Source organism: Pistacia vera, unplaced genomic scaffold (genome assembly GCF_008641045.1).
Source record: "Pistacia vera cultivar Batoury unplaced genomic scaffold, PisVer_v2 Contig361, whole genome shotgun sequence".
NCBI lineage: Eukaryota > Viridiplantae > Streptophyta > Magnoliopsida > Sapindales > Anacardiaceae > Pistacia > Pistacia vera.
In genome coordinates this window covers 597,104-611,706 of record NW_022196181.1, presented here as the reverse complement: position 1 = coordinate 611,706, position 14,603 = coordinate 597,104, and the positions used below count along the sequence as shown (strand labels likewise).

General features: G+C 31.1%; 1 long non-coding RNA gene across 1 annotated transcript; it reads right to left on the bottom strand.

Annotated features, from left to right (window-relative positions):
* Positions 1 to 5,908: 5,908 nt before the first annotated feature.
* Positions 5,909 to 6,515, bottom strand: LOC116140044. The gene is made up of 3 exons (XR_004129548.1): positions 6,425 to 6,515; positions 6,206 to 6,316; positions 5,909 to 6,000 (listed from the first exon to the last, which is right to left on the bottom strand). It is a non-coding gene; the product is annotated as an uncharacterized LOC116140044 (long non-coding RNA).
* Between the last annotated feature and the right edge of the window lie 8,088 nt (positions 6,516 to 14,603).

The following is a 14,603-nucleotide window of genomic DNA, read 5'->3' as shown; positions in this document are numbered from 1 at the left end:
ACAAATCAAACTTAAAAGTTGGTTGTAAAACAATATGATTAAATTTAATGTATAGATTACACATCAATTACAATTAATACTAACCATGTTAAGCTTTTATTATGGGTTAAACTTCTTACAATTTTAATAACTTTATCTCAAACAATTACCGGATTAAGCCTTTATTATTAACATAAAATATCTCTAAATTGGATTTAAGTCTTAAGAATCATTTAAGTTCTATAGAGTTTATTAAAACTTCACAGATCGTGATAACATTTCTCTAATGGTCACTGAATCTATGATTTTATTATATTAAACTAACTATATTTAATCTCTCGATCTCAACCTGGTCCATTAAATCAATCAACTCTCAAACTCGTAAGAATTAAAAGCATCATGGGCAATAATGAAACTTAGAACAATGCTCAATAAAAATTAACAATAATAAAATCAATACAAATTCATAAATTAAGCTACATCTTAACTCTAAAAACTTTATAGTTCATAATTGAATGAAAAAAAAAAACAACCATTGTAAAAATAATAAACATGAATACAAGAAAGAATCAAAGAAATAGAAAAATTTCTCTAATTGGCGAACCAAAACTCCAAGAATGGATGCTTTGATCTTCCCGATTGCAGCTCTTCTTCTGTCTCTTTCGTTCTCCTCCTCTAAAACTAACTAAAGACTTTTATTTATAATGCTAGGGTTTGTGGGTTGAACAGGGAAAGGTTTAGTTCAACTAAAACAAGTAAAAATTGGATTAGGCTTTACACAGCCCATACAAGCTCGAATGTCATCGCTGTGGCAACCATTCTTTCCCTCCAACAAGCCTGATATCTTCAGAATTTGACAAAGTCATCAACACAAGAATCGTAACTCTCTAAATCAGCTTTCCAACACCACAAAAATCATCCAATTCCTAGGTTCACAGCTCAAGTTATGATCAAAATACTAAAACATGTTCATCCTTGAAGAAATTCCAAGATTCAATTCTCATCTTCAACGCACCATAACTCTCGTGTTTCAACTCCAATTCTTGCACCGTTCATTCCTACTCATCACGAATTCCATTGACATTGTTCTTCTTCATCCAAGTATCCTTTTTAACCATTAATATCCTGAAAATACTCAAAACAAACTTGATCCAATAAAAGATATTTATGAAATAATTAACTCAAATTTTACAATTTAAACTAATTTTCCCACAAATAATCTTAATAAATCACTCAATAAACATGTATTTTCAAGCTCCTATCAATATTGAAGAGCTTGAGTATTCATACTTTTATGTTCTTGAACTGTTGGCTATCAACTCTCTCAAAGCTATATTTGTTTTGCAATCTTTGTATCCTTAAGTGTTGAACAAAACTTTTGACTGCAATACATGTTTTTCTGTGGCTTTAATCAAAGCAAGCATTGTTTTGAGCTTCAAAAAATTGCTCAAGAAATAAGTAAGTTCAGCAAAGGCAGAATGCCAGTGAAATCATTTCAGTTTGCCTCAAATTTTAAACACTTGCAGGATTAATGGCTTGCTTCATTTATTATCTATATGGGAAATTCACCAGATTCATGAGATGACAAGGGAAATAGAGAACAGGGAGATTTTTGTATCAATGATGTATCTCCTGATGGCATGGTTTGAAGTTAACCCACTTGAAATTATACAATAAACCCTTAACGGTCTAACCTGTACATGCAAAAGTGACGCTAGAATCTACATAACATGGAAAGAAAATGCTCTAGTCTTCATAATCGACAATCGTATAGTGAGACCAAAAGAAGGTAAATCCTCCGAGAGTTCTAAAGCAAAAGTGCAGTAGACACCGCAATATGAATCTAAGCTTGTGGAGTAAGTGAAGAAGTTTTCAGCCCCATGGGCTGGCCTAATATGGCACTTCCATGAATTGAAAGGTAAGCAGCATTTAACCTAGAAATCAAAATCAAAGATTTAAGTGCTAAACCAAAAACAGAATCTATTCACTATGCATCATGAAAGCAGAGGAAAAAACCACTACTTGTCAATATCAGGCGGAGCCAAGGACAAGGGATGGATCATGTAACTCCTCTTTTGGGTCAACACAGGGAACAGCACCAGCCATAGCTGCCATATCTGTAACACCTTCAACGTGCCAAATACCATATGCCATTCATGTATTCATATGAAGTTCAGAATAAATAACTATCAAAGCAAACCCAAGAACATGCGGTACTTCTTTGTTTTTATTATAGGAAACTGAATATATTATTAACAAAGGAGATAAAGACAGTATACATAAACAGTAATACTAGGCTTACACCAAAATCTCACATCACTCTCTCACATTATGACGTGGTAAATTGCCACCTTATCTACCACATCATAAAAAAGCCACGCAATTTCTCCCTAGATTAAAAAAAAAAAAAAAAAAAAAAAAAAAAAAAAAAAAAACCCAAAATTTCAGTTCTCCCTAAATCTAATCTCTCTCCCAAAACAAAATCAACGCCAAACTCTCTTCTTCCCCTAAATTAGAAATCTCTCTCAAAGCCCAAAGTTTCAATTTTCAATTTACCTAAAACAAACCCCAAATCCATCTCAGTTTCTCCAAAATTTCAACTCTCAATGTACCTAAAACAAACCCCAAATCGAATCTCGGTTTCTCCAAAATACAAACACTAAAATCTCTCTCCAATTTTCCTTAGTGAACCTGATTCTTTCTAAGCCCACCACGGTTTCCTCCAATTGCGTCCCCAACGAGCGCTGCACCTGTAAAGTGATTATTTCCCACTTGCTGGGTTCCAAAACGTTGCACCCGTAACGTTCGACGTTGTTTATATAATTTGTTATAGTTGTTGTTTGTAGACTGTATTTTTCTGGTTTTTATTTTTATATTGTCTAAATGTTAAGGTCTGGGATCATTAATGTTTGCCAGGGAGGGACATCGTTTGGTGGTGATGTCTAGATATACAGCTGTTTATGAAATTTCTATAACAAATTCATGTAGAATCATAATCATTGCAGCGTCTATCAACAGATTATTGTGCATTGTTGCCTCCCCCAAGGTCAACTATTGCAACAGCGTTCAGCCCTGATGAGAAGGCTCTGGCTTCTACACAGTAACCCAGGATGCGACATGATTTTATCTTTCCTATCCACCTGTATTCGACATGTTCCAAGAAAATCTATTCATATGAAAGCTACAATGGATCACATTTTTGGTAGCTTGCAGTAAATTTATTGGTAATAATGAGCTACTTTCATTTATTCAATTCCTTGTGTGCACGGTAAGTAGATAAATTTTTTTAAGTTGAGAAGGTAGCTATATACTTTGGATATCCTTTCAGTTTGTTCAAGTGATCAAAATCTTCTCTTTCCTAGTGCTTATTAAAAGGTTATGTTATCTTAACATGTTCTACATATATAACAACTCACCTAACCTTTTTATTTAAATTAGATTACTTGATTCATCTGTCACTATAGCACTATTACGAGCTGTATTTTGCCATCATGTCTCATGAGACCTCAGCCCTTATTCACCTCAATTTTTCAGTTTATTTCTTTAGCTCACCTTGCTGAAATTGATCCTTTTACTAACCATTCATTATTATTAATTCTGAATGCCTAAACATTTTGGATGAAATGTGCAGCTTTTCCTTGATTGGTACTTCACTTTACTTCTATCACACTCTCTATGTTCTTTCACTTTGCATATGAAGTATGGTTTAGCAATATGCAGTTGGTGTGGTTGGGGGTGCTCACTTGAAGCATGATTTTTTAATTGTTCTTTTACTTTAAGTGGTATTGTTTTTAGCTTTTCTTTTTGGTGTGGTTGGGTCTGGAAAGGGTACAAGCAGGTGGAGGGGTTGAGGGTTGCTATGAGTTGGGGTAATCCTTGTTGGGAGGTCGGCTTTTTTTTCTGCTGCAGTGGGTGATGTGTCCCATGACTGCTGGCAACAGCTTGGTTTGGCCTGTTTCTCTTCACTTTTCGTGAGCTGATTTTAGTGGCTGGATTAGGTTTTTGCTTGCTGCAACTGCTTGTTTCGTTTGTCTGGTTTTTGTTTTTGAAGATTGTGCTTCGTTGAAGTCTTGGATTAGTGGGCTTAAAAAAAAAAAAAAAAATTAGTTTCTAGTTAATAAAGCCTAGTAGTTTAGTAAAGATACAAAAGTAATGCTATCTACAACCGTTTGTATATAGATTAAAGTGCTACTTATTAATTGAGTTAACTTGTGTATTTCACTCTTCCATTATAGTTGTGTTACATCAATTTTTATACAATAGTTTGCATAAAAAAATTTTAAGTGTGGTATTATTCTAAATAAAACAAGGTTCTTGAGTTGTGTCCTGGTGTAACTTAATATTAATATTAGAGTCTTCTCTTCTTATGTTGTGTTTTTAGAGGGGGATGTGGTTGATAAGCTAACGGTTCAGATATTCAAGGACCCTCATCTTGAAATTGTCATTTTAACACTACAAGTTGGGGTAATCCTTGTTGGGAGGCTGGCTTTTTTTTTCTGCTGCAGTGGGTGATGTGTCCCATGGCTGCTGGCAACAGCTTGGTTTGGCCGCTTCCCTTCACTTTTCGTGAGCTACTGCTAAAGTTTTTAGTGGGTGGATTGGGTTTTTGCTTGCTGCAACTAATCGAAGGAGAGTACTAATATTGATCAAAACAACCAGCTCATCACTTTATTTTCTTACTGTTGTAATGTATGTTGTGTACACATTTTTATAATATATGTTGTAATGTATGTTGTGTACAAGTTTTTATAATGCAACATTGAGGTTCTATTTCATTATTGGATGAATTTTTCTCTTGGATGTACTTTTTATTTTAAGTTTCATGACAAAAAAATCTAGCAAGTAATTGAAGTCTTATTAGGGTGGAAATAAGAGATTATGAATGCATCATTTAAAGTTTGTAACACTTGTTTTGAATCATCTCTAACTCTCCTATGAATGATCACTTACTATCTTGAGTTAAAAAATCTGCATAAATTTATGACAAGTTACTAAGTGCTTTTGTTTATTGCAAATCAAACCACAAAACATAATATAGTACAATCAACAAAGATACATTTTTTATTCTCTGCTTAATACAAGAAAACAAAAGAAAGCTTTTACAATTTCTCAACCATCTTCCTATACTATGCGCACGACCCTAAACAAGCAAGGGACGCCGCCTAACAAAAGAAAGCAAAGGATCCAAAATGTACACCTTTTACACACCCCTTAAACAGCCAAAAGAAACCATCTAGGGATGGGAAACCAAAAAAGTCTTTACACAAGCAAGAGAACAGCAGTAGCCACAACACAAGACCCCAAAAAACACCTGGAGCAGGAGCATAAAATTGCCCATAAAATAGCAGCAAAAAATCAACTGGAGAAGTGAATCAGCCATAGCCCCACGCTACAAACCACAGCAGCAACATCCAAGCAACAACACAACAGCAAGAATGGACAGCCAACAACAAAAAAGCAGCAAGAACAACCCCCTACTGGTAAAAAAAAATTGCAACAGTAGGGGAGAAAATGAGTCTATAGCAACGCACAAAGACCCCAACGCCAGCTGCCTCAATGCAGCCCTCACCTCCTCCCATAAAGCCAACCACCCCACTACCAAAAACACCCCCCAATCGCCAGTCCCTCTCACCAACCACACAAACCACACACAAATGTATTACAGCAAGCTTAAATTTAAATCCTCGCTTTAATGTATAAGAAAACACAAAAAATGAGGCTTCCAAAAATAAGTGCTGAAAATATTTCTCCCAAATGATCATAAACAATTGTGGGATTGAATATGCCGAACCTGAAAATAAACACAATAAAAGTATATACCAATAGAACTTGATGATATTCGCTGATTGATATTGAGTTGCTTTTAGAAACTCATGGTTCCAAGATGTATACTCAGACTCGTCGAGCTTTCTATAAGCAAGTGCCAATATATGCAACCCAGCTTCTCCATATTCATTCAAGTGCCTAGTAGTAACTTCCTCATACATTCTTCCATTCTTTGATAGCCGATCAAAAATAATGCTGCATATTCCAAGCAAAGAACTCATGCATGGTGGAATACGACAAGATGATTGCAAAAGTTCGAAAATTATAGCTAATATTGATCATTTGCCATTTATAAAACTCAAATGAACCCAGTAACAGCCCCCAAACAGTAGATGGAAGTCATATACACATTCAAGGCCTCTAACAGGAAGCCAAATCTAAAAAAAGTTGTGAGGATAACCTGTCAGCGCCTTTGCAGAAGAGAATAATCTGCCTATCCTCATCCCGAACAATTACGCTCATCCGCTTTCTTTTGCTAGTGAAATCCAACAAATTGAGAATTTTGTACTCTCTGCAAGATTCCCAAAAGAAATTAAGATGCTACGGCACTAAAAATTCAAGTGAAATAAAAAATTGGAAAAAAAGCTTTACATGGAAAATTATTCATTTATATCCTCACCTTTGAGTTGGTTGTCCTGAAGAATGATATATTTCACGAATAAACACACTGGATTGAGTTCTTTTACAAAACTCAAAACCAAACTCCCTAGTAGCAATAAGAAAAGCCCCTTCGTCGGGTGACTCTACTTCGTATGTAACATCGCTAGTCTCTTCATTATCAGCGAACAACTATATATAAAGGCATTCTGGAGAAGAAGATATCAAGTAACAGAAACCTTGTAAACAGGTCGGTTCCCAGTCGGAGATATTGGGCCCTCAACCTTTTTTCCAGCAGAAGAAGCTGAAGGGCAGCCTCAAATGCTGCATAACAAGCAATTATTTTCCAAGCCGTAACAGTGGGTCTTGGCCATATATCTACAAATCCTTGCAGCCCATGGTGGTGGAAGGCGAGGAGTCACAAATGATTGCTGTCTTCTTGTCATAACAGTGGGTCTTCTTGCTGTTGGATGTTATCGAACCGCTCAAAGGTCTACTGTATCCGGCTCTATTGCTTCCAGGATTGCTGTCTGTCTCCGACCACGATTCGTGCCAGCTGTGATGACTCTCTTGGATTTCCATTTTTAACTTTCTCTGAATATCTTCTCAGGATTTCTTCATCGTATTGGCTCTTCCTGGAATAATGAGGCTCAGCTCATCAAGATAAGTGTACTGGAGAGAAAAAAAATTTAGGAAGAGGAGTTGCACATGACAGTGGTGGAAGATTGATTGTAGGGCAACTTTGAGAGAGATTTCTAATTTAAGGGAAGAAGAGAGTTCGATTCAGATGATTTTGTTTTGGGAGAGAGATTAGATTTAGGGGGAACTGAAATTTTGGTTTTTTTTTTTTTTAAATTTGGGGGGAAATTGCGTGGCTTTTTAATGATGTGGCAGATGACATGGCAGTGCCAAGTCATGATGTGAGAGAATGATGTGAGAAGGTGGTGTAAGCCTAGTATTACTGATATACAGTACTTTTTTTACCATGATATAAAGTCTATTATTAATAAAAGAGATTAAAAAAAAAAAAAGTAACACATGTAAGTGAAGTAGTTGTCCACAATGGGATAAAAGAGAAAGTTTGTAACCTACATAAGAATCTAGGTATAAGAAGACTTGAAAACCAATCACAAAAGCAGCCCTCAAACAACAAACCTCAAAGAAAAGAACACTAGTGGGTTGGGTATTTGCCACTTCCCAATTAAAGTAAATAAAGAAAGTTTGTAACCTACATAAGAATCTAGGTATAAGAAGACTTGAAAACCAATAAAAAAAGTAGGGGTGAGCACGGGTAGCAGGTAGAACCAGAACCTACGGGTAGAACCAGAACCGGAACTAGAACCTACCCGAAACTGACACTGTGCAGGTAGGTTCCAATTCCCTTTTTTTGGAACAGACACTGTGCAGTTCCAGTTCCAGTTCCTACATGTGGAGGAACCTGAACCTAGAAAAAATAACCTGCAGTTGGTACCCTGTTTTGGAACCTGGGCTGAAATGAAATATCTGTGAAGAATGGGGGGTCTAATTAATTTTACATATAAAAAAATTAAAATGGAAAAAGTTAAATTTTTACAATAACCTAATTAAATAAATATACAATCATACTTATTACATATAAACTACACCACATAAAAAAACTTTAATATATTATAATATATTAATATTAAAGTTTTGATTAATTAAGTGTATAATTGGAATTATGACTAATTAAAAGTATTTTAATGTTATTAAAAGAATTGTTTTTGAATAAAATAGTATATTTGATTGAATAATAATATAACATTTAGTTATTTACTTCAATTATCAAGTTTTAAGTATATTTGTAATAAATTAGTAATTAATTAATTATATAAAATAAATTGATAAACAATAATACCTTACTAGCTAGTTAAATGATTACTTAATCAATTATAATATTACATTATAGTTAAATGATTACTTAATTAATTATAAGTTTATAACATTACATTAGTAATTTAGTACATTACTTAATTAAATAATTAGAAATTTAATTAATTATAACATTACATTATAGATTTATAGTATAATTACTTAATTAATTATAACATTACATTATAAACAAATGATTACTTAATTAATTATAACATTTCATTATAAACATTAGTACAATACTTAATTAAATAATTAAAAATTTAATTAATTATAATATTACATTAAAGATTTATAGTATGATTACTTAATTCATTATAAATTATACGATCACATAATTAATTATAACATTACATAAGTAAATGACTACTTAATTAATTATGACATTATATTATAAACATTAATAATTTACTACATTAGCACAATACTTAATTAAATGATTAAAAAATTTAATTAATTATAACATTACATTATAAATTTATAGTATGATTACTTAATTAATTATAACATTCCATTATAAACATTAGTATAATATTTAATTAAATGATTAGAAATTTAATTAATTATAATATTATATTAAAGATTTATAGTATAATTACTTAATTCATTATAACATTACATTATCGTATGATCACATAATTAATTATAATATTACATAATAAAATGATTACTTAATTAATTATGACATTATATTATAAACATTAGTAACAATACATAATTAAATGATTAAAAATTTAATTAATTATAGCATTACATTGTAAACTTATAGTATGATTACTTAATTAATTATAACATTTTATTATAAATATTAGTACAATACTTAATTAAATGATTATAAATTTAATAAATTAAAACATTACATTATAATTAAATAATTACTTAATTAATAATAACATTAATTACATTATAGTATATTCACTTGATTAATTATAACATTGCATAATTAAATGACTACTTAATTAATTATAAATTTATAACATTACATTATAAACATTAGTAATTTATTACATTAGTACATTACTTAATTAAATGATTAAAAATTTAATTAATTATAACATTACATTATAGATTTATAGTATGATTACTTAATTAATTATAATATTTCATCATAAATATTAGTATAATACTTAATTAAATGATTAGAAATTTAATTAATTGTAATAGTAAATTATAGATTTATAGTATGATTGTCTAATTAATTTAATTAATTGTTTGTGTTTTGGTTTTGATTGATGAATTTTATGTGAATTGTGATGAATTGATTGAATTCAAGTGTTATCTAGAGATTAGAAGATTTATGAGTCACATTGGACACAAATAAATGAGTAATCAAAATTTGTTTGGGGTGTATTTGTAAACTTTTAAGGTATTTTTATCATTTTTTAAACTAATAAGGGGGTAATTTATTTTTATAGGGTACTCAAGAAAGGAACCAAAACCTGCATTTTAGGTTTCGGTTCCTTGAATTTAAGAACCTACACTGTGCAGTTCTAGTTCCAGTTTCTTTTTTTGGGAACCTGCACCATACGGTTCCATTTCCTATTCTGATTCCCCCGAAAAATGTAAGATACCTAGAACCACTCACACCTAGTTTTTTGTTATATTTGATTTAGTTAATTAAACAATTAGATTATTTAGATGAGTTTCACATTTTTCACAATCGAAATAAAATACATACATATAAACTACATATAAATACAATTTTTTATACCTTTCATGTATATGTCTTTATATTCTCTTTCTAGTAATAGTTTTGATAGAAGAGATTGGTCGACCATATAGGATATATCGAGAAGAATCTTTTGGGTCGACACAGGGAACAGCACCAGCCATAGCTCCATATCTGTAACACCTTCAACCTGCCAAATACCATATGCCATTCAAGTATTTATATAAATTCGAAAATAAATATCAAAGCAAACCCAGAACATGCAGTACTTCTTTGTTTTTATATAGGAAACTGAATATATTATTACAAAGGAGATAAAGAAAGTATACATAAATAATGTTCTAGAACAGGCAGTACTTTTTTAACAGGATAAAGTCTATTATTACAAAAGAGATTAAAAAGAAAAATAGTACATGTAAGTGAACTAGTTGTCTACAATGGGATAAAAGAGAGAGTTTGTAACCTACATAAGAATCTAGGTATAAGAAGACTTGAAAACCAATCACAAAAGCAGCCCTCAAACAACAAACCTCAGAAAAGAACACTAGTGGGTTGGGTATTTCCACTTCCCAATTAAAGTGAATAAAGAAAGTTTGTAACCTACATAAGAATCTAGGTATAAGAAAAGACTTGAAAACCAATCACAAAGTAGGGTGAGTTTTTCACATTCCTATTTCACAGCAACAATTTTGATCTTTGGATATCGCCAACCTTTTTCTTTTCTTTTTTTTTTTTTTTTTTTTTTTTTTTTTTTTTTGTCTTTATTTACTTTTAAACGCGCGGTTTAAGTGCTTCTATTAAAAAATGCTTATTCCAGATAAAAGGAAGGAACTGCATATTTTCTGTATTGAGGAAACCCTGAGGCTAGAAACACTCAAATGTATCTTTTTTTAAACTTGAATTAATGGAAACTATAAACCTTAAAATATGAAAAGCTGTCATTTATCTCATTTTAAATTTCTGGCTCAAATATGTGACAGGCTTTTCCGCTAGCGTACGGAATCGTACAGGTAAATATAGATTGAGTAGTCGGACCTGAGAATTATTATCCTATTATTTTTTTATTAACCAACATTTTATAAGATTAAATAATTAAAACCAAGAATTTAAAAACTAAAAACTAATTAAGACAAATTACAGATCAAACATAAAAGTTGGATGTAAAACAATATGATTAAATTTAATGCATAGATTACACATCAATTACAATTAATGCTAACAATGTTAGGCTTTTTTTATGGGTTAAACTTTCCACAATTTTAATAACTTTCTCTCAAATAATTATTAGGTTAATCATTTATTACTAATCTAAAATATCTTTAAATTGGATTTAAATCTTAAGAATCATTAAACTCTATAAAGTTTATTAAAACCTTACAGATCGCGATAACATTTCTCTAACGTTCACTCAATCTATGATTTTATTACATTAGACTAATTAGATTTAATCTCTCTATCTCAACCTAGTCTATTAAATCAATCAACTCTCAAGCCCGTAAGAATTAAAAACATTGTGGACAATAATGAAACTTAGAACAATGCTAAATAAAAATTAACAATAATTAAATCAATACAGATTCATAAATTAAGCTATATCTTAACTCTAAAAACTTTATAGTTCATAATTGAATGAAAAAAAATAACCATTGTAAAAATAATAAACATGAGTAAAAGAAAGAATCAAATAAATAGAAAAATTTCTCTAATTGGCGAACCAAAACTCCAAGAATGGATGCTTTTATCTTCCCGATTGCATCTCCTCTTCTCTCTCTTTCATTCTCCCCCTCTAAAACCAACTAAAGACTTATCTATAATGCTAGGGTTTGTGGGTTGAACAGGGAAAGGCTTGGTTCAACTAAAACAAGTAAAATTTGGATTAGGCTTTACACAGCCCATACAAGTCCGAATGTCATCACTGTGGCAACCGTTCTTTCCCTCCAACGAGCTTGATATCTTCAGAATTTGATAAAGTCATCAACACAAGAATCGTAGCTCTCTAAATCAGCTTTCCAACGCCACAAAAATTATCCAATTCCGAGGTCTACAGCTCAAGTTATGATCAAAATACTTAAAGATATTCATCCTTAAAGAAATTCCAAGATTCAATTCTCATCTTCAAAGCACCATAACTCTCGTGGTTTAACTCCAATTCTTACACCGTTCGTTCCTACTCGTCACGAATTCCATCGACATTGTTCTTCTTCATCCGAGTATCCTTTTTAGCTATTAATATCCTGAAAATACTCAAAATAAACATGTGATCCCATAAAAGATATTTATAAAATAATTAACTCAAATTTTGCAATTTAAACTAATTTTCCCACAAATAATCTTTATAAATCACTCAATAAACATGTATTTTCAAGCTCCTATCAATATTGAAGAGCTTGAGTATTCATACTTTTATGTTCTTGAACTGTTGGCTATCAACTCTCTCAAAGCTATATTTGTTTTGCAATCTTTATATCCTTAAGTGTTGAACAAAACTTTTGACTGCAATACGTGTTTTTCTGTGGTTTTAATCAAAGCAAGCATTGCTTTGAGCTTCAAAAAATTGCTCAAGAAATAAGTAAGTTCAGCAAATGCAGAATGCCGGGGAAATCATTTCAGTTTGCCTAAAATTTTAAACACTTGCAGGATTAATGGCTTGCTTCATTTATTATCTATATGGGAAATTCACCAGATTCATGAGATGACAAGGGAAATAGAGAACAGGGAGATTTTTGTATCAATGATGTATCTCCTGATGGCATGGTTTGAAGTTAACCCACTTGAAATTATACAATAAACTCTAAAGGTCTAACCTGTGCATGCAAAAGTGACGCTAGAATCTACATAACATGGAAAGAAAATGCTCTCGTCTTCATAATCGACAATCGTATAGTGAGACCAAAAGAACCTCAATAGTTGTAAAGCAAAAGTGCAGTAGACACCGCAATATGAATCTAAGCTTGTGGAGTAAGTGAAGAAGTTTTCAGCCACATGGGCCGGCCTAATATGGCACTTCCATGAATCGAAAGGTAAGCGGCATTTAACCTAGAAATCAAAGTCAAAGATTTAAGTACTAAACCAAAAACAGAATCTGCATCATGAAAGCAGAGGAAAAAACAGTACTTGTCAACATCAGGTGGAGCCAAGGACAAGGGATCATATAACTCCTCTTTTGGGTCGACACAGGGAACAGCACCAGCCATAGCTGCCATATCTGTAACACCTTCAACCTGCCAAATACCATATGCCATTCAAGTATTTATATGAAATTCAGAATAAATAAATATCAAAGCAAACCCAAGAACATGCAGTACTTCTTTGTTTTTATTATAGGAAACTGAATATATTATTAACAAAGGAGATAAAGAAAGTATACATAAATAATGTTCTAGAACAGGCAGTACTTTTTTAACAGGATATAAAGTCTATTATTAACAAAAGAGATTAAAAAGAAAAAAAGTAGTACATGTAAGTGAACTAGTTGTCTACAATGGGATAAAAGAGAGAGTTTGTAACCTACATAAGAATCTAGGTATAAGAAGACTTGAAAACCAATCACAAAAGCAGCCCTCAAACAACAAACCTCAAAGAAAAGAACACTAGTGGGTTGGGTATTTGCCACTTCCCAATTAAAGTGAATAAAGAAAGTTTGTAACCTACATAAGAATCTAGGTATAAGAAAAAGACTTGAAAACCAATCACAAAAGTAGGGGTGAGCACGGGTAACGGGGTGAACCGAAACCTACAGGTAGAACTAGAATCAGAACCAGAACTTACACGAAACTGACACTGTGCGGGTAGGTTCCGGTTCCATTTTTTTGGAACCAACACTGTGCGATTATAGTTCCGGTTCTTACATGTGGAGGAACCAGAACTGGAACCGGAACCTAGAAAAAATAACCTACAGCTTGTACCCTGTTTTGGAACCTGGGCTGAAATGAAATATCTGTGAAGAATGGAGGGTCTATGTAATTTTACATATAAAAAAATTAAAATGGAAAAAATTAAATTTTTACAATAACCTAATTAAATAAATATACAATCATACTTATTACATATAAATTACACCACATAAAAAACTTTAATATATTAATATTAAAGTTTTGATTAATTAAGTGTATAATTAGAATTATGACCAATTAAAAGTGTTTGAATGTTAATAAAAGAATTATTTTCGAATAAAATAGTATATTTGATTGAATCATAATATAATATTTAGTTATTTACTTCAATTATCAAGTTTTAAGTATATCTGTAGTAAATTAGTTATTAATTAATTATATAAAATAAATTGATAAACATTAATACATTACTAACTAGGTAATGATTACTTAATTAATTATAATATTACATTATAGTCAAATAATTACTTAATTAATTATAAGTTTATAACATTGCATTAGTAATTTAGTATATTACTTAATTAAATAATTATAAATTTAATTAATTATAACATTACATTATAGATTTATAGTATAATTACTTAATTAATTATAACATTACATTATAAATAAATGATTACTTAATTAATTATAACATTTCATTATAAACATTAGTACAATACTTAATTAAATAATTAAAATTTTAATTAATTATAATATTACATTAAAGATTTATAGTATGATTACTTAATTCATTATAAATTATATGA